Source organism: Agelaius phoeniceus, chromosome 2 (genome assembly GCF_051311805.1).
Source record: "Agelaius phoeniceus isolate bAgePho1 chromosome 2, bAgePho1.hap1, whole genome shotgun sequence".
NCBI classification, from domain to species: Eukaryota; Metazoa; Chordata; class Aves; order Passeriformes; family Icteridae; genus Agelaius; species Agelaius phoeniceus.
In genome coordinates, this window is record NC_135266.1 from 96,737,237 (window position 1) to 96,759,154 (window position 21,918).

Consider the following 21,918-nt stretch of genomic DNA (forward strand, 5'->3'; position numbering starts at 1 on the left):
AGAGTTAATGTTAGTTATGAGGAAAACCATTGGGCTGTCTTCCTGTCTTCTATGGGCAATTTATATTTATTACCTGGATGGAAAAATAGTTTTACTGTAAGTTTGCTGTAGAAAACACTGTACTTTGTTTTTTGAATAGTTCAATTTATTTGGGTTTTGGATTTTTGTTGTTTGGGTTTTTTTAAAGATACTTATGTAATCTTGCAGGCAAATATCTGAAGGCAGTGTTTTTCTTTCCCCACTAATTAGAATAGATAACATATAAAATCAGAAAAAATCTTAGATAAAGTACGCAGAAAAGGCTACTTGGAGCAGAATTCTGCTGTTATACAGTACTATAACTTAAAATATTGCAGCTAACGTGAATACAGTTATATATAAGGACGTAATTCTTTTCTAGAGAAAACTTTCTATTTGTGAAAGACCAAAAAGGACTCAGTTTAGAAAGAGAATTAGACATTAAGAAGAAAATACCACTATTTAACTGAAGATTGTATTTTGCATTTACAGGTAGCATTAACTGCTGGTACTGGCAGCTCATGCTTTCCCTCCTCTCTGAGCACTGGAGAGAGGCATTGTAGGATTAGGATTTCTGTGATGGAATTTCTTTAAACAGGTGACTGTGTGTGCTAAAAGTACACTGTTTCACACAATGTGAAAAACCGCTACTGGTCACTAATAGATTAATCTCCGTGAGGATGGACAGATGGATGGATGGGAATGCAAATATAGTTTTGAAACCACTTTTAAATGTTTTAACTCTTTAGTAGCTGTCTTTAAGGCACTCAACTATTCCTTCCTCTAATGCTAAAAATGCCTGTGTGGGAGAACTGCAGAAAAATATAAACAAGCTGATCTAAAAGTTTCATAGAGACACATGGTCTGTTGTTCCAAGAAACAGGACTTTGCTTGTAAAATATCTACTTTAAGTATATTTGGTACTAGATAATGAATTCCATTAGTCTTATTACTGTGCTTCTGTGAGGGCTTAAATTCCATCACACCTTTTTTAAACACAATGAAACCTGTGAAGATGCACTTCAGTCCCAAGATTGTCTCAATCTGTCTAGTCAATGATATTAGCAATAAAACCCAGTTCCTTCCTTAAATTACCACTAACCACTTTTTTTTTTTCCCCCAAACAGAATTTAAGGAAGCTTTACAGTGATTTTTTTTTTCCCCATAACTTGACTGGACTGTGAAGGAGACTATTAAGAGGGATAGTAAATCGCTGTAATTGGTCTGGGTATACTAATCTCTTCAAAATCCATCAGAAAAGGAGAAAAGACCTTTTCCCAGCCACAGTGTTTCCCAGCAAGATCTGTTTTTATTTCTCTGCTAAAACAACAGACTGTTACTAACTTAAACGTCAGATGACACTACATCTGAAAAAAAAAAGGCGGGGGGGGGAGCCAGCACCACCCAGCAAGGCAGTGCTCGAGTTCACATTAAGACTTCCTCACAATAGCTGGGTAGAACAGAAACCTGAAGTAGCAGTAATCTTACCTTGAGTACACAAGATCCAAGGAGAGAAGATCACTGGCTCAAAACAGTAGAGGACTGAGAAAGTGCTCTGATCTGCTGCTGGTAGTATGCACTTGGCTTTTATGTGCAGGTGGGAGGAGCTGCTCCCTACGGTAGGTGGGCAGTGAAGATAGCAGGCAGACAGCCTTCAGGAGGCATTGCAGAGGTTTTTGCTGTTTGGGAACAGAGAGAGGGAGGAAAAGCAAGCTGGATGGCATATACATGAAAAATAGTGTTGGATTTATTTGCTGGAGTTTTTTTTGTTTTGGTTTGGTTTTTTGTTTGTTTTTCTGTGAATATGTAGTTAACTGAAGATTTTCTACTGTATTTATTTTTCTAAATCTGAATCTCTGTATTATTCCAGTTGCAGTACAATACTACTAGGTCTCACTTAATCTGTTGGAAGGATTTTTGAGGCAATGAGATACTAATACAAAATCTTTATCAGAAAGGTCAATGTTTCCCTTTCTGAAAAGGGATAGCTATGAAGAATCAGCCCCTTGATCTTTGAAGTTGTCTGTTTTCTCAAGGATTGGACTTCCTTTATATTCCAAACATCTGCTAGATCTCAGCTCCGGAACCCTCCTAAGTTTCTGTTTTGCTGAGCTGCACAGCTTTTTCTTGAAGCAGCTGTAATGCGTTCCATCTACACACTGACTTTGTAGCAGTTTAGTTCAGAGCAGTTTTATTGTTCACTGTGTCTGAGTTCTAAACAGTTTTACCAACTGGTATTCTCAAAAGGCAAATGTAGCCAAAAAGACAAACCAGTAGGAATATGCATTCCTGGTGGTTTCTGTGTGAAATCATTCATTGTTCATTTTAACTCTTTCATTGCTTTCCACTCAGAAGAGTGGATGGCACAGATTGCAGACACTGACTTCTGCAGGTGAAACAGTTGTACCCATCTAAAAAACACTAATTCTCTATTTATGTATCTTCCTGCATGAGGCATCAGGGTCTGTATTATTTTCCATAATACACAAGTAAAATCTGTGTCATATTGGAACACGTAATAGGTTGAGAAAGCTGGAAAGATAGAACAGCAAGGGGAGAACAGTAGTGTGCAATTAAGGGAAAGTCTATCCTGACTTAAAATCTGACAAAGAGCAGGTAGAAAAATGAATTAGTATCTTAGTTATAGAGTTGAGATAAGTTTGTAGCAGAGCTTGTGGAGATGAGATATGATATCTGTTACTTCTTTTGCAAAAGGGCCAAACTGATCACTGGTTAAGGAGTTGTAAGATGTTTTTTTTAAAAAGCAGTACTGAGTGAATTGATCTGAATATAGTGAGTTGCATACAACTTTATTTAGTCTTGTCTTTTTACAAAAAGGCTTAAAAATCAAGCACCCATCAACTTGGATGACAGTGTTATGTGGCAAAAGAAGTTGCATAACCCTGGTGATGTAGCCTCTGAGATTTGGAATTGTCAAACTGAAAAGGACTGGTTTAATTGCTAATATTTCTCACCGGTATTGATTTGCTGTTAGCTAGGGCATTTTATACATTATTGCAACTAATTGGGAAAATAATTTATTTATTTTGTTATTTCTGCAGCATTTGAAGTATTTTTACAGTTCTCAATAACAAATTAGTTCTGCTGTGAAGAGATTACAGCATGCTTCCAGGAAGGCTACACGAACTAATTATAACATGGGAATAGGGAAAGAAAGGGTACAATTTACTGCAATAAGCTTATGTAGTTAGTTCAGTTATGGCACTTGGTAGTGTTTCAAGTGACTAAGTGATATGCATAAAGTGGAATTCTACTCAGCTAGCATCTAAATAATCAGATGATTATGTACTTAGACAAATCTAGGTTGAGATTTGCAGAAGTTAGAGAGTAAATAGGTACCCTCATCCTTGTTTCATGATTAAACTGCTCTGCTCTCTCAAAATTGCTGAGCTATTTGTAGGTCTCTTCTAAAATCAGTGGATATTTCTATAAACTCAATACCTTCAGGAGGTGAAGTTCTGTTTTTTTATTATCTTGGGAATGAAAGTTTGAATGTAAAGGACTAGCTGTATAGGTATATTTTTTGTTTGTTTTTTAAACTCCTGACCATAAGCTTCAGGTGCTAAGCACCACTTCAGATCTCAGAACTGAGTCAATACTTCTCCCTGCGCTGTGGGTTGCATACACTTGTTAGCGTTCAGAAACATAATCACAAGAATGATTATATGTAGGTGCTTTTATTGAAGAGCTCTGGGTGTCAGGGGTTACCAACCCAAATCTGACTCCACCATGGGTTTGGGATGAACATGTTTTTATATTCTATCGTTATATAACTTTCATGTTAATGATATAAACTTATATTGTTCTATTGTATACATAGATTTCAGCCAAGCATGGCTCCTCGTGACCCCCCTGAAATTTCTAACATAGTTTCTCATGATTCTTCTTATGATTATACAATAATTATATTTAATTACTAAACAATCATCACATCTAATAATTATATCATTTACCATACTGCTTACGCAGGTGCAATGATCTGGCAAAACACAAAGCCTAATATTTTCAGAGTCTATCTTTAACATTTTCCAGGGTCCCACTATGATTCTTCCCCCTTTGAAAGCATTTTCACTTCACTATAGGTGTAAATGTTTTCACTTGATACAGTCCTTTATTTCTCAATTTATACTTGACGTTCTTCAAATCCATGGTTGATGTAAACGTTGTCGTGGATGCTATCACGAACTGGAAAACCAGAAGATGGTGGGCGTGGATCTTGTGTCAGTGCCTTTATTATTTTCTGGTTCCAGGATGTTTTCTTCTGTATCTCTCCTTTTAAGATGCTGTAAATTAACCAAATTGCTAAGAATACAATTAGTAAGATTATCACACTCTTAATGACAGATTCAATACATGACCTCACATTCCACCCTAACCCTTTAAAGATTTTGCCTAACCAGCTTGTAGTCAAATCCTTTTGCTCTTCTTGTGCTTCATGCTCTATTTGTTTCAACTGATTGATGTCATATTCTACATCTGCAGTTACATTTGGGATGTGAACGCAGCAATGATCAATCCATCCCTTTAAAAATCCACATACTCCATGCTCCTTCAGGAGTAACAAATCTAAGGCTAATTGATTTTGTGAAGTCATTTTTGTGGTGGCTTGTAATTGTACGTTTAATTCTTTAAATCCTTCCTGGGTGACTCTTGCTAGTCTATCTACCTGACCTGTAAGTTTGTACAGCATCTTCTACTCTGATAGTTTGCTATAGGACCAAGCAAAGACTCTAGGGCCCACCCAAATTTCACTCCACTAGAGGGTTCTTGCCAAGTGTCATCTAGATTTTCATTGTCTAGAACTTCTCGTCTTGCTCTTATCTGCAGAAGTTCATGTTTTCCATTATATGGGGACTTTTTCCAAATTGGACATAACGTTGGGAGGCCCAAAGTAATTTCCTTTACTTTCCTGTCCACAGGCAGATGTGTTGTCCAGGTACCATCGCTTGCTGCCCATACAAATTGCCCTGGACTTCGGACTGTACTCCTGGTACATCCTACAACTACTTTATAATTCACTCTGCCTTGTTTATGTTTGATCCCTCTGCAAGCACAACCAATTTGTACAGCTATTGCCAGGGGTGGCATCTGTTTTATCTCTGCATCATCAGAAGTGCAGTCGTAAGTTTTATTACATGCCCACCAACTTACTTTGTCTGCCCTCGATCTGCTACTAGTGGCAGTGTGCGTTACTGCTGGATCTGTTTCATTCTCGGAGCCTTCCCACTTAATACACCAAGGGGTGTTTGCTATATATTGGAATTTTTGAAGTATACTCACAGACCAAGGCACTGTCCCAAGGCTCTATTGATCTTTCTGATCCTTGGCCTCACACTTCCATACCAGAGTGGTTTCTGTAACATTTTCTATAATCTTTTTATAGTGCGGCAAATAGCATTGCCATTGTGTGATGCCTCCTGACTCTCCCATAGGGGTTCCTAGTGTGCCATCACTTAGAATACAGTCTTTCTGGCTTATAGATTTCATCCATGTTCCTATTTTCTCCCAAGTTTCCTTGACTACTTGCCTTGACTCGGGTACCTGTTTGCATGCAATTGTTTTGTTCTTTTGTATTTCAGGTAGTTTTGATGTTATGATTCCCCAATTTACTGGGTCTCCTGCTGCCTTTGGTATTGGCAGACAGGCAGTTATTCTACTGATGTTTTGCATTTTGGCAAAGACTTTGACTAATCCAATCATTCTCAGCTTGAACTGCATTAGAAACTTTTATCACCTGTGTTTCTGCTTGTACCTCTCTCTTCATTCTAGAATGAAGAGTGGTTAGTTGATCTTTTTGCATTCCACATCCCAAAGACATTAATGACCATAACATTGGCACAATTACTGACAGCATTCTCAAAGCAATTAAACACATTTTATCTGCAGCCTTGTTGGTTCCACAGTTTACACAGTCCATGATCCAGGATGAATTTTCTTCACTTGGGTATAGTGAGTCCAGGGGTCCACGCTGGCTACTTTGACTGCTGTAAAGGTGGTCAGCAGTACCTGATGAGGTCCACTCCACTTTTCTTTCAGCGGTTCTTCATTCCAGTTTTTAATCTACACCTCATCTCCTGGATGTATGTTATGAACTGGATTCTCGAGAGTCAGCGGTTTATTCCACACGAAGATGCTCCGGAGCTGAGCTAAAGTTTTCCCGAGAGACAGAACATAATTATACACTTCCTGCTTTCCTGTGACGTGTACATTAGGGTTAGGGTCAGGAGATTCATATGGTTTCCCATACAATATCTCATAAGGACTGACTGACATCCCACTCCTAGGCTTTATCTGAATCCTTAACAGTGCTATTGGCAAAGCCTGGGGCCACTACAATTTGGCTTCTTGGCAAATTTTACTGATTTGCCTTTTTAGTGTCTGATTCATCCTCTCTACCTGTCCACTTGACTGGGGTCTCCACGGTGTGTGGAGGTCCCAAGTTATCCCCAGCAATCTACTTACCTCTCTTACTACTGTAGCTATGAAATGGGGCCCCCTATCTGATGATACCCCTAGGGGTAGCCTGAACCTGGGAATAATCTCCTGTAGTAACCACTTAACTGTTTCCTTTGCTCAGTTTGTGCTACAGGGAAGGACCTCTGGCCATCCAGAAAATGTGTCAACTCCGGCTAACAGGTATTTGTATCCTCAAGTTCTTGGCAATTCCAGAAAATCTACCTGCCAATAGTCTCCTGGCTCTGTTCCTATCCTAATTCTTCCTAGCTATGGCTGTCGTCTAGTCACTGGGTTGTTTTTCGAGCAGATATCACATTTTGACATTACTGATTTTGCCATTGTTAACATCTGTACCAAAATTAAACTCTGCTTTAGCAATTTTACCAATGCCTCTGCACCCCAATGACATTCGTTATGTTTGATTTGTAGAACTTCTCTCATTATCAAGGGGGGTACCACTATCTGTCCTTGTGCAGTCACATACCATCTTTCTGAATTCTTTTGTGCATTTAGCAAACGTGCCAGTCTCTCATCTTCTACTGAATATTTTGGTTTTGGAGGCAAATTGAATTGGGATACATTAAGCTTTAAAGGTATCAATGCCATTGTTGTTTGCACCTCTCGAGCAACCTGTCGGGCTGTCCAGTCTGCCTTTCGATTTCCCTCACAGATTTTGGAGTTTCCTGATTGGTGTGCTTTACAATGTATAATTGCTACTTGTTCAGGTTTTTATACTGCTTTTATCAATTGCAGGACTGCATTTTGATGTTTAATGTGCCTACCTTGAGAAGACAATAGTCCTCTTTCTTTCCACAGTGCTCCGTTTACATGCACCACTCCAAAAGCATATTTTGAGACAGTCCATATATTTATCCTTTTCCCCTTCACTTAATTCTAGTGCCCTGGTTAAAGCAACCAGTTCTGCCTTCTGGGCAGATGTATTTGGTGGTAATGCTTTTGCCTCCACTACTGTACTAACTGTTGTTACCGCATATCCAGCATATCTGGTTCTGTTTTCCACGAAGCTGCTCCCATCTGTAAAGAGCTCCCACTCTGGCTGCTCTAGTGGGACGTCTTTCAGGTCTTTTCTTGCTGAATAGGTGTGCTCTATTACTTCTACACAGTCATGCTCTAATGGGCCTTCTTCAGTTGTGGTACCTAGGAACAAAGCTGGATTCAAAAGGTTAGTTGTTTTTAATGTGACATCATCCTACTCGGTCAGGACTACCTGGAATTTTATCATCCTGCTTGGAGATAGCCAATGGCCCCCTTTCTGTTCTAAGACAGTGGTCACCATGTATGGTACATAGACATCTTTGTGCCTTCCCATAGTAAGCTTCCTGGCTTCTTGTATCAGCATCACAGTGGCTGCGACTGCCCACAGACATGAAGGCCACCCGGCACTTATGTTGTCAAGTTGTTTGGAAAAGTAGCCCACCGGCCTTTTCCAGCTTCCCAGACATTGGGTCAGGACTCCTCGTGCTAGGCGCAGCCTTTCATGTACAAACAGCTGAAAATCTTTAGACAGATCAGGTAACCCTAATGCTGGAGCAGTTGTCAGTGCTTCCTTTAATTTTAGTAAGGCTTCTTTCTGTGGCTTGCACCAGATGAATGGCTGCGTCTTCTGAGCTTCATACAGGGGCTTCGCAATCAGTCCATAGTCCATGATCCACAGGCGACACCATCCTGCCATCCCGAGGAAGACTAGCAGCTCATGTAGATTCTGGGGCTCTGGAATTGCACAAATAGCTTGGATACGGTTAGTACCTAGTTTTCGTTGCCCTTGTGAAATTTCACATCCCAGGTAGATCAAAGTCTGTTGAGCAATTTGTGCCTTTTCCAGGTCGCTTTTTCTTCTGTAGCTATTAGTATATCATCAACATACTGCAACAACAGCTATTGGTCTCTTGGTACTTGCCCATTCTCGGTCCAAATCTCCAGCTCCTTTGCCAGCTGGGTTTCCGAATAGGGTCGGTGAGCTGGATCTTTCTTCCATTCCCTGGGTTTTCCCACTCAAAGGCAAACAGTTTCCTACTTTCTTTGTCAAGGGGTGTGCAGAAAAAAGGCATCTTTTAAATCAATTACAGTAAACCATTTATATATCTCTTTTACAGATGTCAGCAATGTGTAGGGATTTGTTACCACTGGATACATGTCCTTTGTTATTTTATTTATTGTTCTCAAATCCTGCACTAATCTATATTCACCATTTGGTTTCTTTACTGGAAATATTGCTATATTAAATTCTGATTCACATTCTTCTAGAATTCAGTATTTCAAGAACTTATCAATAACCTTTAGTATTCCTTGTTGTGCTTCTGGTTTTAGGGGATACTGTTTGACTTGTACAGCCCTTGCCCCTTCTTTAAACTCTGCATGCACTGGTTGTGCCAATTTAGATTTCCCTGGTATATCCGTTTCCCATACAGAGGGAATCACCGCATCTTCTATCTCCCTAGGGATAGAGGGAACAGGTTTTTCTTTGATCATTAAAATCTGTCCCGTCTTTGATTCAGGTATTTTCATTATAAGTTCCCCATTTTCAAAGGTTATTACCGCATCAAGTTTCGCTAGCAAATCCCTCCCTAAAAGCGGAATTGGACACTCAGGTACATATAGGAACTCGTGTGTTAAAACCTTGTTCCCTAAACACAAATCTAGGGGTTGCAAGAATGGCCATTTTTCCTCTTTCCCTGTAGCCCCAACTATTGTTGTTTGCTTGTCCCCAGTTTGTCCTTGCAGATCATTTAGCACAGAATATGTAGCTCCGGTATCTACTAGAAATTTGACCTCCTTATGCCCTAACTGTATATTTATGACAGGTTCTTGAACCTGTTTTACAGGTTCCACGTCCAGTCAGCTGTTATATTCGCCTAAGACCATCGCCTTGGCAACGTTTTCCTGCTGGAACTGATTGCCCTGGTGAAACCGGTTGTTCAAGTTGCTTGGGCACTCTCTCTTCCAATGCCCCTCCTGTTTGCAATACGCACATTGATTTAGGCTTAACCCTTGCATAACTGGTCTTCTACTATGACTACCTCTGCCACGTCCCCTGAAATTTGGGTTCCCCTTTCCTTGTATTACTGCCAAAAGATTTTGCTGCTGCCTTTTACTAGCTTCTCTTTCGTGATTGTATATACCTTCCAGGCTACCTCAAGTAGTTTATCCAGATTCCTTAATTCCTCCCCTTCTAATTTTTGCAATTTCCTCCTGATATCGTCCTGTGACTGGCCCAAGAATATGAGAGCGAGCTGAACCTTTTCTTGTTCTGTGTCTATTTGGAGATCTGTATATTTCCTTGCTACCTCCTTAAGCCTCTCCAAAAACACAGTGGGAGATTCTTTCTTTTCCTGCCGAACCTCATATAGTTTAGACCAATTCATAGTTTTGGGCACAGCATTCTGAACTCCTATTTGGATCCACTCCTGATATCTCTGTAGTTTCCTCATACCCCAAGATAAATTAGGGTCCCATTTTGGATCCTCAATTGGGAAATTTTCATCTACAGTTCTTGTTATGAGCCCGTTTCTGATATCCTCCCTTGCCCTTTCTTTGGCTGCCTTAAGTACCATCTCTTTCTCAGTAGAATCCATCAAAGTATCTAAAATTACTTGTATGTCATCCCAGTCAGGATTCTGAGTTTTTATAACCATTTTTACTACTCGTGCCACCTTATCAGGATTTTCTTTATAAGTTCCGGCTGATTGTTTCCAAATAACTAAATCTGCAGGAGAAAAAGGCACTTTTACAAACCCTAGGCCTTCCACTCCTACACCCTGTTGCAAGGGGGCAATCACAGTTCGCTTTTGTCTGCCCACGACCGGGGCAAGCTTTGACCGACTTCGAGTTCTGTGGGATACCGGTGGTGCGGATTCATTACTATTGCTATCTTTTTCACTTGCATCCCTCCCCCTCCTTTCTATCACAGTTAGGTTTTGCTCATCTTCCAAGGAAGAGGGATCAGGTGATGGTGGGAAAGGAGGATAAAGAGAGAAGGGTGTATTAGATGAGACAGGTTCAGGATTAGGTGAGGTAGGGGCAGACGGTGGGATAGGGACAGGTGAAGTAGGTGAGATAGGGCTAGGTTCTCTTGGTCTTATTGGAGCTACCTGTAAATCAATATCTGTATAATTTTTCCCTACTCAGACTTTCTTTCAACGCTAAATGTTCTAGACAACGTTTCTCACAAACCCCACACTTACCACTTGCAGATGCTCTAACCACCATTAATCCACATTCATCCTGCCATTCTGGCTTTCCCTGCAAATAGAAAAACAAATCAACACTTCCTTCTTGCTTAAAAAATGACGTTAACTGTGAAATGGTGTTATATTGCAGAGTCCCGTACTTTGGCCATTTTTCGCCATTCTCCAAGACGTATTCTGGCCACCATGCATTACAATAATCAATCAACTTAGCTTTACATAATTCTTCCCCAAAATTACCCTGTTTCCAATGTGCTAATAAGCACCCCAAAGGAGAAGTTTGCAGAATGGAGGCATTGCAGCCAAAAATCCCTTTGAGCTTCTCCATCCAAAAATATGCCACCAATGCTGAACCTGCAACGCTTTTCATGATTGTCTTATGGAACGGTGCCTAGGCGATACCACCAGGAATTCCTTTAGCCCAACCAAGCATAGCTTTCGCTGCATCTTATTGGCAGGCAACCAAACCAAAGTAAAAGCACCTTACCTCTCTCCCGGGGACATTGTGAGCAGCAGAGGTGGGTCACGGCCGATGAGCCCCCCGAGAATCCCTCGGTGCCGGCTTGGAGCATGATCAAGTCGCAAACTCACTCAGCAGCACTCACAGGGTCCCACCTGGGTCGCCAAAATGTTAGTGTTCAGAAACACATAGTCACAAGAATGATTATATGTAGGTGCTTTTATTGAAGAGCTCTGGGTGTCAGGGGTTACCAACCCAAATCTGACTCCACCATGGGTTTGGGATGAACATGTTTTTATATTCTATCGTTATATAACTTTCATGTTAATGATATAAACTTATATTGTTCTATTGTATACATAGATTTCAGCCAAGCATGGCTCCTCGTGACCCCCCTGAAATTTCTAACATAGTTTCTCATGATTTTTCTTATGATTATACAATAATTATATTTAATTACTAAACAATCATCACATCTAACAATTACATCATTTACCATACTGCTTACGCAGGTGCAATGATCTGGCAAAACACAAAGCCTAACATTTTCAGAGACTATCTTTAATATTTTCCTGGTCCCCCTATCACACTGATCACATATCCTACAGTACTGCAGACTCAAGGATAGCCTTACCTTTTTATACTTCTAGAAGAAAAGAATTAAAGGTTTTCTTTAATTCCTTCCTTTGGGGAATCCTAAAGCACTTTACAAGTGTTAAATACCAATGTATAACATGGATAAAAAGTATTAGACCTATATTAATATTTATTAAAGCACCATCATGATGAAATTATATGGAAGATTATCTGATGAGGTTACAACATTATGCAGAGACTTCATAGAATTATTAATTCTCTGAATTGGAAGGGACTCACAAGGATCACCAAAGACCAACTCCTGTCTCTGCATAGGGCATTACAAGAATCACACCCTGTGCCCAAGAGCCTTGTCCAACACTTTCTGAACTCTGCCAGGCTTGGTGCTGTGACTGCCTCTCTGGGGAGCCTGTTCCAGTGCCCAACCACCCTCTGGGTGAAGAACCTGTTCCTAATATCCAACATAAACCTCCCCTGACACAACTTCAGGCCATTCCCTCGAGTCCTGTTACTGGACACCACAGAGAGGAGACTGGTTCCTTCCCCTGCATATCCACTTGTTGGAAAACTCCCCTCAGTCTTCTCCAGGCTGAACAGACCAAATGACCTCAGCCACTCCTCATATGGCATCCCCTCAAGGCCCTTCACCATCTTCATACCCTCCCCTGGAAGCTCTCTCACAGGTTCATATCCTTCTTACATTGTGGCACCCAGAACTGCCCCCAGCACTGGAAGCAAGGCTGCCCCAGCTCAGAACAGAGTGGAACAATTCCCTCCCCTGCCTGGCTATGATGCTCGGCCTGATGCCCTCCAGGACAGGGCTGTCCCTCCTGGCTGCCAGGGCACTGCTAATTCAGATTTTAACTTTTCCATTGACGAGGACCCCCAGGTCTCTTTCCACAGGACTGCTTTCCAGCCTCTTGTTCCCCAATCTCTAAACACACCCATGGCTGCCCTGTCCCAGGACCCATGTGTTTCTGGTCACTGCAACACTTATCTTCCTTAATAAGACTTTTAGTAGATGAAAGTTTACCAAAATATCTGTGGGAAACTTGAATTATGTCATCATATGATCAACTGGATTTCAGGGCACACTGCCAGGCTGGACAGTAAATTCAATGTGGACACATGGCAGGAAAGGTTGTCATATTCCTATGACCAGGAGTGATGTCGAAACTTTCCGTTTCCATCTGCCTTTTAAAAATAAAGCTACTTTTTCAATAAGACCCTCCAGCGCTCTAGCCCACTTACTCAATTTTTGCCTCAAAATATCTAGATTGGTTTGCTATGAACTTGAAAGAATTGTTTGAGGCAGCCTGTCCTTTCCAAAATCTGTATCAGGTACTTGCTTTATTTGAGGGTAGGTCTATACACAGTGCAGAACAGAACTGCTAGTAACAGAATCAATTTAATGAAGTACTCAAACTTGGATAGATGGTTCATGACACTTTTGAGAATGATGCACATTTTCTTTTCAATGAGTCTTCTGTCAATTTGTTTAGTAGTAGAGTCTTCTATTAAATTAAATTAGTTCTGGCATACAAAGTATATGGCAAAAGAGCAATCAATAACAGAGGTAGCATCATCCTTAAGAGACAGGTGAAAACTATAGCTGTACAAGTGGCATGCATTTCACTCTAGGTCTTTTAAAAGGAGATAAACCAAAATTCCTACATTTGTTCCATAAAGGAATTGATTACCCCCAGTTTGCCCTGAATGTGACAGAGCTAAAATAATGTGAGCTAAAGTATTGGGGGTGGAAAGAATAACCATGGATAGATTGGGAGGTTGAACCTCTGGAGATAAATGACTGTTTATGTAGCATCACAGCAGTAGCTCGGGTAGGTGGCTACTTGCTGTTTGACAATATTGTCAAAGGAGGGGAGTCCCCAGACAGCTGGATAGAATGGTGATGGCAGAAGATTAGCTATCAAGGTTAAGGTGTCAATGTTGTTTTTAAACACAACCCAAAAAGTATGAGAAGGAGGCCTCCTAACATAAAGTGGGATAACACAGGCAATAGCCGCCTTGCGAGGTAAAAGTTAACACTTCCAAATTTCAGCTATAAATGTAAAAAATTCATGATTCAGGAAAGAGGAAAACATTTCAGGGTTTTGTTTTGGTGGTTGTTAATATAAAATTATGCTGAACAGCCTACAGGTAATTTTCTGTTATCCCATGCAAACCTCATGTAAATATATTCTTCTTTTCATCTTATTTGACTGTAGGACTGTAGGACCACAGACACCAACGTCTCCATTTCACCAGTGGTATATTTTATTAACCTGTGGTTTCAGGCAACGTTCTGTCTTCTGTCATGCTTCCCATCATTGTAAGTTTTATTCAAAGTCTTTCCAGCAAGTTTGCCTTTTAAAGAATTAGATGTGAAAGTATTGCAGTTTTTATAGAGTATTGTTAGCTGATGGGTTTCTTTTTTAAATAGTAGATTCATAAACTTAGAGGGGAGAGTAATGGGAGAGAGTGAACAGTTCTCAAAGTTTTCTCTGCATGATACTGAGAATCTGTCTGATATTGCCTTTCACATTTGTATCTGTAGATTAGTGCCAGTGGGGTGGTCTGGCTACAAAACCACTGTGTGCCATCCAGTGTAGGATACAAAAATCAGGACACATTTTGAAAATGCAGATCTTGCATTGTAGATGAGCATACACCCGTGGCCTTACCGTGTGTGGAGGAAGTACGTCTACCTCAAACAATGTTTACTACAGTATTACAAGGTTGATTCTTTAGCAGTCACCTGATAGAGGCTGAATTGAAAAAAGAAAAAGAATTGATACAGACTGTACTGTAACTGTAACTAATGCCATTTTGTATGTCTTGACTGTGCTGATTCTGTTACACCCACCAGTGTAATAACCAGTGTAATTCAAGCAGGAATTGATTCCATTAAAGATCTTCTAATATTCCTAATGATGCTGTATTGCTATGTCATTGTACAAAAATACTGAGTTCCCACTCAGGTGATATTGTACAGGAGTTCAGATTAGATGGGTGTCAGTTCATCGGTATTTCAGAGATTGGGACATTGGCCCAGATGATGATCAAACCTGATAAATTGTCTCTGTATTCAAACCTAGTGTTTGTCCATTTCTGAGAAGTAACCAAGATAAAACATGGAAGTCATAACCTTTTAACACACGATTGAGGATTAAATAAAACTTGTGTTCCGTTCCACCAGAATGTGCTTGGTGGCAGTATTATGCATTCTGTGTGTGTATTTTTAATATTTTATATAAGCTTCCTGAAATTTTATGTAATGAAACCAAGTGGCACACATTTTGTCTGTAAGATATGTATATTCTTTGAAAACTTTCTGCCAAAAGATTGTGTAGGTTTTTTAAAAATTATTTTAGAAAGATAATTTGCGCTCTGTTTCAAATGATAGATAGCATCCTTAGGAAAATAAATTTATGATCAAAGGAAATACTTGCCCAGTGACACTGAAGTTAAAAAGGGAATGAAACAGAACCTGAATAAAAATGTTCATGTTTTCTCATCCATCTCTACTGCTTGGGTCTTATGCCTTATCTCACAGATACTGCTCACTTCCTAACTACACAATTAATAATTTTTGAAATAATAGACTAATTTGATATCCTGGTTACATAATTTATAAATTATTTTCCCTTCAGCACACAAAAAAAAGGCTGTAAAAAGGCAGAAATAAACTTTTAATCTTCATTAATGTTCAAACTGCCTAATATTATGATAAAATCGCTAATAGGAATTTGATTCCAAACATCATTACAATTTTTTTCTTTAGGACTGGGGAAAACATAGTTCTATTGCATATTTACTGCGGGCAAAAATAGGTCTTGTAGCAACATCCCTCATTTTCTTCAAATTGCCTAAAATTTTAGTGCTGGGGGGACACAGTATTTTTTTTACTCTAACTCCTGCGAATGTGTTATGAAGGAAGCCAGGCAGCTTCTCCTCTCAGTTGTACTGTGGAAAAATAGGAGCTTGAGCAGAGACATGGTTGGCAGTGCTCACAGATTTTGGTACAGTTGCTTTTCAATTCTTCATTCTATTTCAATCTTCTTACTTTGTTGTAATAGATCAGAGCATGGCCTATGGAGTGTTCAGCAAAGAGCCTGTCAGCTCAATGCCATTTGCAGACCTTTCATCAGTCCCATTTTTTTTATTATATATTAAGTTGCATTAAGTTGCAAGTTACTGATTCTGGTTCACAGTTCAGTGTTTCCATTGCTCTCTTTTAGTGTAGACATTAAACAATGTTAACCTATTCCCAAGAACCATAGGCTGGCTAAGTTCATGGAAGTGAAGGACCCCTACAGGGTTTTTTTCCCCTATTTTAGTTTTCTTCCTGCCCTCCCCCACCCTCCTATTTTTTTAAGAACAAAGTACTTTGGTAAGCTTCTAAAAGAGAAGTCAATTATGGAAAAAAATTCTCTGAGTTCATCTTAGCAATATGATGAAGAAGACATGAGTTTTCTGCCCAGCTTGTATCTGATCTTTGAAATCATTGCTACTGGGCAGCAGCTACAGCAAAAGTTCTGGTGTAGATGAAAAGTTTTTTCTGATGTTGGTGAGCACATAAAACACTTGAGTAAATTTCAGCACTCTTCAGACTTTTCAAGTTGTTTAAGTTTTATTATTGAGTAAGAAATTTGCTTGCCACCATGTTCTCCAGGAGGAGAGAAGGAATAAAAAAAGAAATGCTTAATGACACATCAGCATTTCTGCATGCATTCCCAAATTAATACTTTGGTCTCTTTTTTTGCCATGGCATTTCATCTGGAAAGAAACCCTCTTTTCTAGTGACCATTCAAAATATTACCTTGAAACACTGAATAGAAAATAGTCATTTCTATGTATTGTATTCTGGACAAAGGCCTTTTCCTAACTCTAGAAATTCAGACAACTCTAAGTTCATAACAATTTCTTTGGTTGTATAAACTTGTCTCATTTTATGTAATGGATACATTCTCATCCTTTTCATATAGGTGGAGGAGTTAGATCAGTGATTACTATTTTAATTTAATCTATCCAAAGCTTTAAGTAGCCTTCATTAATGCATTCAGTAATGCTAGACCAATGACAGGAGAGTAAGTTCACCACTTACTTAACTTAGACCTTTTGCATTTAAGATGATACTAGTAAGCTTGTTTTTCACTTGCGTTTGTCTCTTTGAGAGACTTCAGTGGCAACCTAGAAACCAACCTGCAGAAAGGATTTTCCAGTATGCTTCATCTCCAATCTCCCTTTGGCCAACATATTAAGAGGAACATCGGTAAAAGGAAAGAACATTTCATGTTCTTTCACAGAATTTTTCTCCTACTTCAGGCCAGTTATATTAATGTCAGGGAGGTGAGGCATCCATAATTATCTTTTTAATAACAGTGTGCTTCCACTGCCAGAGAAGGAGAGTAATGTGTCTAGTACAGACCCTACATTCTCCTCTGGGAGATATGTAGACTTACGCCATTCTAACAATGTGGCTCTTTTGCACTAGAATACTTTTAGACTCTTTATCAAACTGATTATAGTCCCATCTCTGTGTCCAAACTCGGTGTTACAAACTTTTAAAAGTATAGAGAACTTGATGTTTTATTTCTGTGAGTGCTCTGTTCAAGGTTGTTTATTTTACAAAAGAACAGGAACTCTTCCAGCATCTGTCATTTGTGCACTTGCAACAAGAAAAGGCAGGCTGAACTACTGAAGCTTTAATTCTCAGCATACCATGTTATGTGAAAGCCTTTCTACTCCATCCAAATGCAAAGGCCCTTCATATCTTAAAGCATTTATTTCTATTTATGTTGGACTGGATGGAGTGAACAAGTGTTATGTTTTCTCAAACAGTTCAATGTTTTTATGTTACTGTTAACTTTTGAATAAGCTCTAAGCCAAAATTGTTTTGTCCCACAGACATCAGATGAAGTTTATGTGAATTGAAGGAGCTTTCTATTTGCATATTTTTTGGGGGGGGTTTTTTGTGTTCTGTTCTGATTTTCTAAACTGATGGAGTCAGTTCTCTGAAGCTCCATTAGGCTTCCCAGCAACAATTCTAGAGTAATTCCTCCCAGAGATGTTCAGAAATGAACTGGGTGTACACAGTTGAGTATAGAAGGAAGTAGTTTGTTTGGCAAGTTAGCTGCTGCTTGACAACTCTGTATATTCTTACCATGCAACAAAACGGAGGCAGCTTTGAACAAAGAACCACTCAGGGAAGAAAAAATTGGTGCAAAATGCTGTCAAATGTGCTGCACCTCTATGTCTGTGCCATGGTTTATCACAGTTTTGCATGATAAAATGTTGTCTAATCAGATATACATTCCAGAGAAACTCTTGGAAACCTAGTTCACTTATTGGTTTGGATAGCCAGCAGAAGTCAGAGGAGGATTCTTTCTACTTTTCTGGTGTTGGAGGAAAAACCATGACTGCATTATTTCTCAGGCTGTTATGATGAGTAGTTTTGAATGAGAAGGGCATTGTCATATGTACTTTGTTAATGATTTGGAACTATCAGCTGGTTTTCTCCATAATCTTTCTTTAATAACATTTTCATATTAATTTGTTTGCTTAGTATTATGGAAGAAAGAAATCATGTACTGAGCCCTTCTTCTGTTGACATCTCGGAGGGTAAGATGCACTGCTAGAAGAATACAGAATTACAGAATGGCTTCAGTTTGAAAAGACCTCTAAGATCATCAAGTCCAACCATTACCCCAGCACTGCCAAGCCCACCACTAAACCATGTGCCCAGGTGCCACATCTACACATCTTTTAAATATCTCCAGGGATGGCAACTCAACCTTTTCCCTGGACAGCCTGTTCCAGGGCTTTACAATCCTTTCCATGAGGATTTTTTTCCCTAATAACCAATCTAAACACATTTACGCCCATTTCCTTTTATTCTGATGTGGGGGGAGGGGGCAAAGATTATGAAGCTGGGACACCCTGGGATGAAGCAATCAATCAAATGTAAAACATAATTTTTGTGCTAGAAAGTTCCCTGCTCTCCACCTTCCCATTGGATTTCTATTCGAAAGACCATCCCCTCCCCGGTTTTTGATTGGTGTACTCAAGTCACCCCACAAAAGACCACCCCTGTACCCCTGTCCTAATGGTCAAAGGGCAACCCCGAGCCCACCTACTCCGTTCCCCTTTTTAAACCTAAGTCCCGGCCGGGTTCGGGGCTCGACACCCCAGCTCCGGCACCCTTCAACAGAACTGTACCCCATTTTCCTCCCCCGTCGGCGCCCTCGGACTTCCCGAAAATAAAGCCTGTTGGAATTTCACCGGAGCCTCCCGAGACCTCTCTGTCCGGCTGTGTCAGTTTGAAACATCTGGGGCTACGAGAGCGCATGGCCGCGGCTGGATCTCTCTGCGGCAACATATGCCAAGGAGGGGACCTGACGGCACCCACCCAGTCTTGGGGCCCCCGGCAGCTAGCTGGACCCCAAAAACCCTCATTCCATCACTAGTTATCTGAGGGAAGAAACTGATCCCTACCTCACTACACCCTGTTTTCAGGCAGTTGTAGAGGGTAATAAGGTGCCCCCCTGAGCCTCCTTTTCTGCGGGCTAAACACCCCCAGCTCCCTCAGCCACTCCTCATAGAATTTGTGCTCCAGACCCTTCCTCAGTTTCATTGCCCTTCTCTGGACAGGCTTCAGCACCTCAATTTCTTTCCTGAATTTAGGGAACCAGAACTGGACACAGGACTCAAGGCAGCGTCACCAGTGCTGAGTACAGAGGGACAATCCCTGCCCTGGTCCTGCTTGCCACACTATTGCTGATACAGGCCAGGATGCCATTGGCCTTCGTGGCCACCTGGGCACACTGCTGGCTCATGTTCAGCTGCTGTCACCAGCGCCCACAGGTCCTTTTCTGCCAGCCAGCTTTCCAACCACTCTTCCCTCACCCTGTGGTGCTGCCTGGGGTTGTTGCGACCCCAGTGCAGGACCTGGCACTCTGAACCTTATTGAACCACATGCAACTGCCCTCAGCCATCAATCCAACCTGTCCAAACCCCTCAGCAGAGCATTCTTATCCTCCAGTAGATTGACACTCACCAACTTGTTGTTGTCTGTGAACTGACTGACGGTGCACTTGGATGTATTTTGAAATTCCAGTCATGTTGCCTGAAGCAAATTAAAATTTTTAGTGTTTCTTTAATTATGGTAAACAAATCAAACTGGGATGAAGCTGCAGGTAGCTTGAAGGCTGTATAATGCACTCTTTTGCATGAAATCTAGGTTTGTCCATTTGCTTAAGACTGTTTTAAAGTTTTTTACCACTTCTTGTCTTACACTCTGATTCTTACCTTCAAACTCACTTCCTCTGCCCAGCAAAAAACATTTTATTTTTTTCTTCCCTCTATATTGCAGGTGGTGAAGTTGTACAATAATAGCAAATGCCACAGTGTGGTAACAGCAAAAAGTGATTTCATTTATTTTTTCATAGTGTTCAGTTCATGAGGACCAGTTTCCATCAGGCCTTTCCAAACTGTGTCTCTGTAGGCCAACTTTATGATTCTGGAGCAGCAAATTTCAGGCTGAAGTTCATGAGAACTAGTGAAGAGGTGAACTTGATCAAAGTTTCTGACTGTGGAATAATCCACAGGAGGAGACAAGACAGAGTGAGTGTCAGATAACACTCCAGAAATTTGCTGATCCTGTTATATTTTTTGTAACTTTTTTTAGGAGTCCACAACTTTTCAAAATTACAACGTGAGGGTTCAAATATGGCCATACTTCAGAAATGTCTTATTAATTTATTTTCTTATTAGACAGCACTTTTTGCTCTTTTTTGTTGGGGGTTATTTTTGTCAATGAGATCCCTACAATGGGTCATACTCCCATTGCTGAAGTTGCTGAAATTGTGGTAAACTTTGCTAACAAATTTATGGATCTCTTACATAAAAACAAAAAAAACCCAAAAAAACCCCAAAAAACCAAGAAACAAAAAAAACAACCAAAAACCAACCAACCCTCTAAAAACTACTAAAAGGGCAAATTTTGGAAAGGCACTGAGCACTTCCAACACCTTCCCTCAAATAAAGCTGTTTCAGGAAGAAATTCTGTATTACAGTTAGGTTCTGTAGAAATTCTGCCAAAAAACCCTAACATTAACATACCCATCAAATATTCATTGTCAATCAAAAAAGGTCTCATGTACAATTCTGAGCTCATTTTCCTTCAGCATATTTTTTCCAGACTTATGAGTAGGGAAAATAAGAGGGTCCTTGTCCTGGTATAAGCAAATTTGGGAGAAAACCTCCAAAGCGGGCCCCTCCAGAAAGCCCACCCACACAGCTCCTCCCCCCAATCAGTTCGGGAGGGATTCCTCAGAGAGAAGTGGAAAGAACCTGTTTATTTAACAGGCACAGCACCCCCCAGCACACAAAATGAACAATACCAGATGACAAGACTCTTTCACCGCTCTGAAGAGATTACAAATTCAGAAAGTCTCTCCTGGGAGTGGTCACTCTTCAGTCGGTCCCTCCGGAGCTGGGAATGGCTGCTGCAGGCCACAACGTGCAAACTTCTGGTGTTTCCCAGGTCCCAGTCCAGAGCAAGTTCGAGTGGTTCCAAGAAAAGGGAAAGAAAAACAGTCCAGGGAAAATTCGGACTGCCTTGCTAAACTAACTAACAAGTAAAAGCAAAAAGCAAGAGCAAAGTGAAAGCAAGGCTGCACTGCCCCATCTCTGTGTCCCGCCGACACAGAGGGAGAGTGGGGGAGTGAGCAGGCTGATAACAAAACAAAATTTCGCTTTTTAGAGCCAGTCTTGAAGGCACAGAACATATCCAACAGAACAGACGACTGGGGATACAAGCATCATAACGTCACCCTAGGACAGTCCTCAAGAGATTTTTTTCCCCTTGTTTGACTGAACTTAGGATTTTTAGGAAAGGAAATAGTGTATTTCAAGTGTGACTATCTGGTGTGGGAACTTCCAACATATGTATTAATTTATTTACTTAAGAATGAAAGTTGGGAACCAATCACAGTCTGTAGATTGGCTAGTAAGTTAAATGGGAATGCAGTTATATTTAAATCTGTTGTTTTAAAATATATGCACTGTGCACACTGGCTACAGAAGAAGGATCAAGGGTGTTTCCTGAATATGAACATTTAACTTTCTTAATGCTCCCAAATTGCAATTCATGTCACA

General features: G+C 40.3%; 2 protein-coding genes and 1 long non-coding RNA gene across 5 annotated transcripts in view; 2 read left to right on the top strand and 1 right to left on the bottom strand.

Annotated features, from left to right (window-relative positions):
• COL8A1 (collagen type VIII alpha 1 chain) overlaps positions 1–1,633 on the bottom strand; it is an 86,112-nt gene extending 84,479 nt beyond the window's left edge. Inside the window, exon 1 of one of the 2 annotated variants that reach the window (XM_077174329.1) lies at positions 1,507–1,633. The gene's annotated coding sequence lies outside the window, so the exon portion shown is untranslated. The remainder of the gene's footprint in view (positions 1–1,506) is intronic. The other variant, XM_054655112.2, reaches the window with a different exon arrangement.
• Positions 1–21,918, top strand: part of DCBLD2 (discoidin, CUB and LCCL domain containing 2) — a 419,219-nt gene that overhangs the window by 96,981 nt on the left and 300,320 nt on the right. The gene's annotated exons all lie outside the window — the stretch shown is intronic.
• On the top strand, positions 1,479–20,010 carry LOC143693391 (uncharacterized). Its single transcript, XR_013181029.1, has 4 exons — positions 1,479–1,587; positions 6,617–6,675; positions 13,986–14,089; positions 18,326–20,010. It is a non-coding gene; the product is annotated as an uncharacterized LOC143693391 (long non-coding RNA).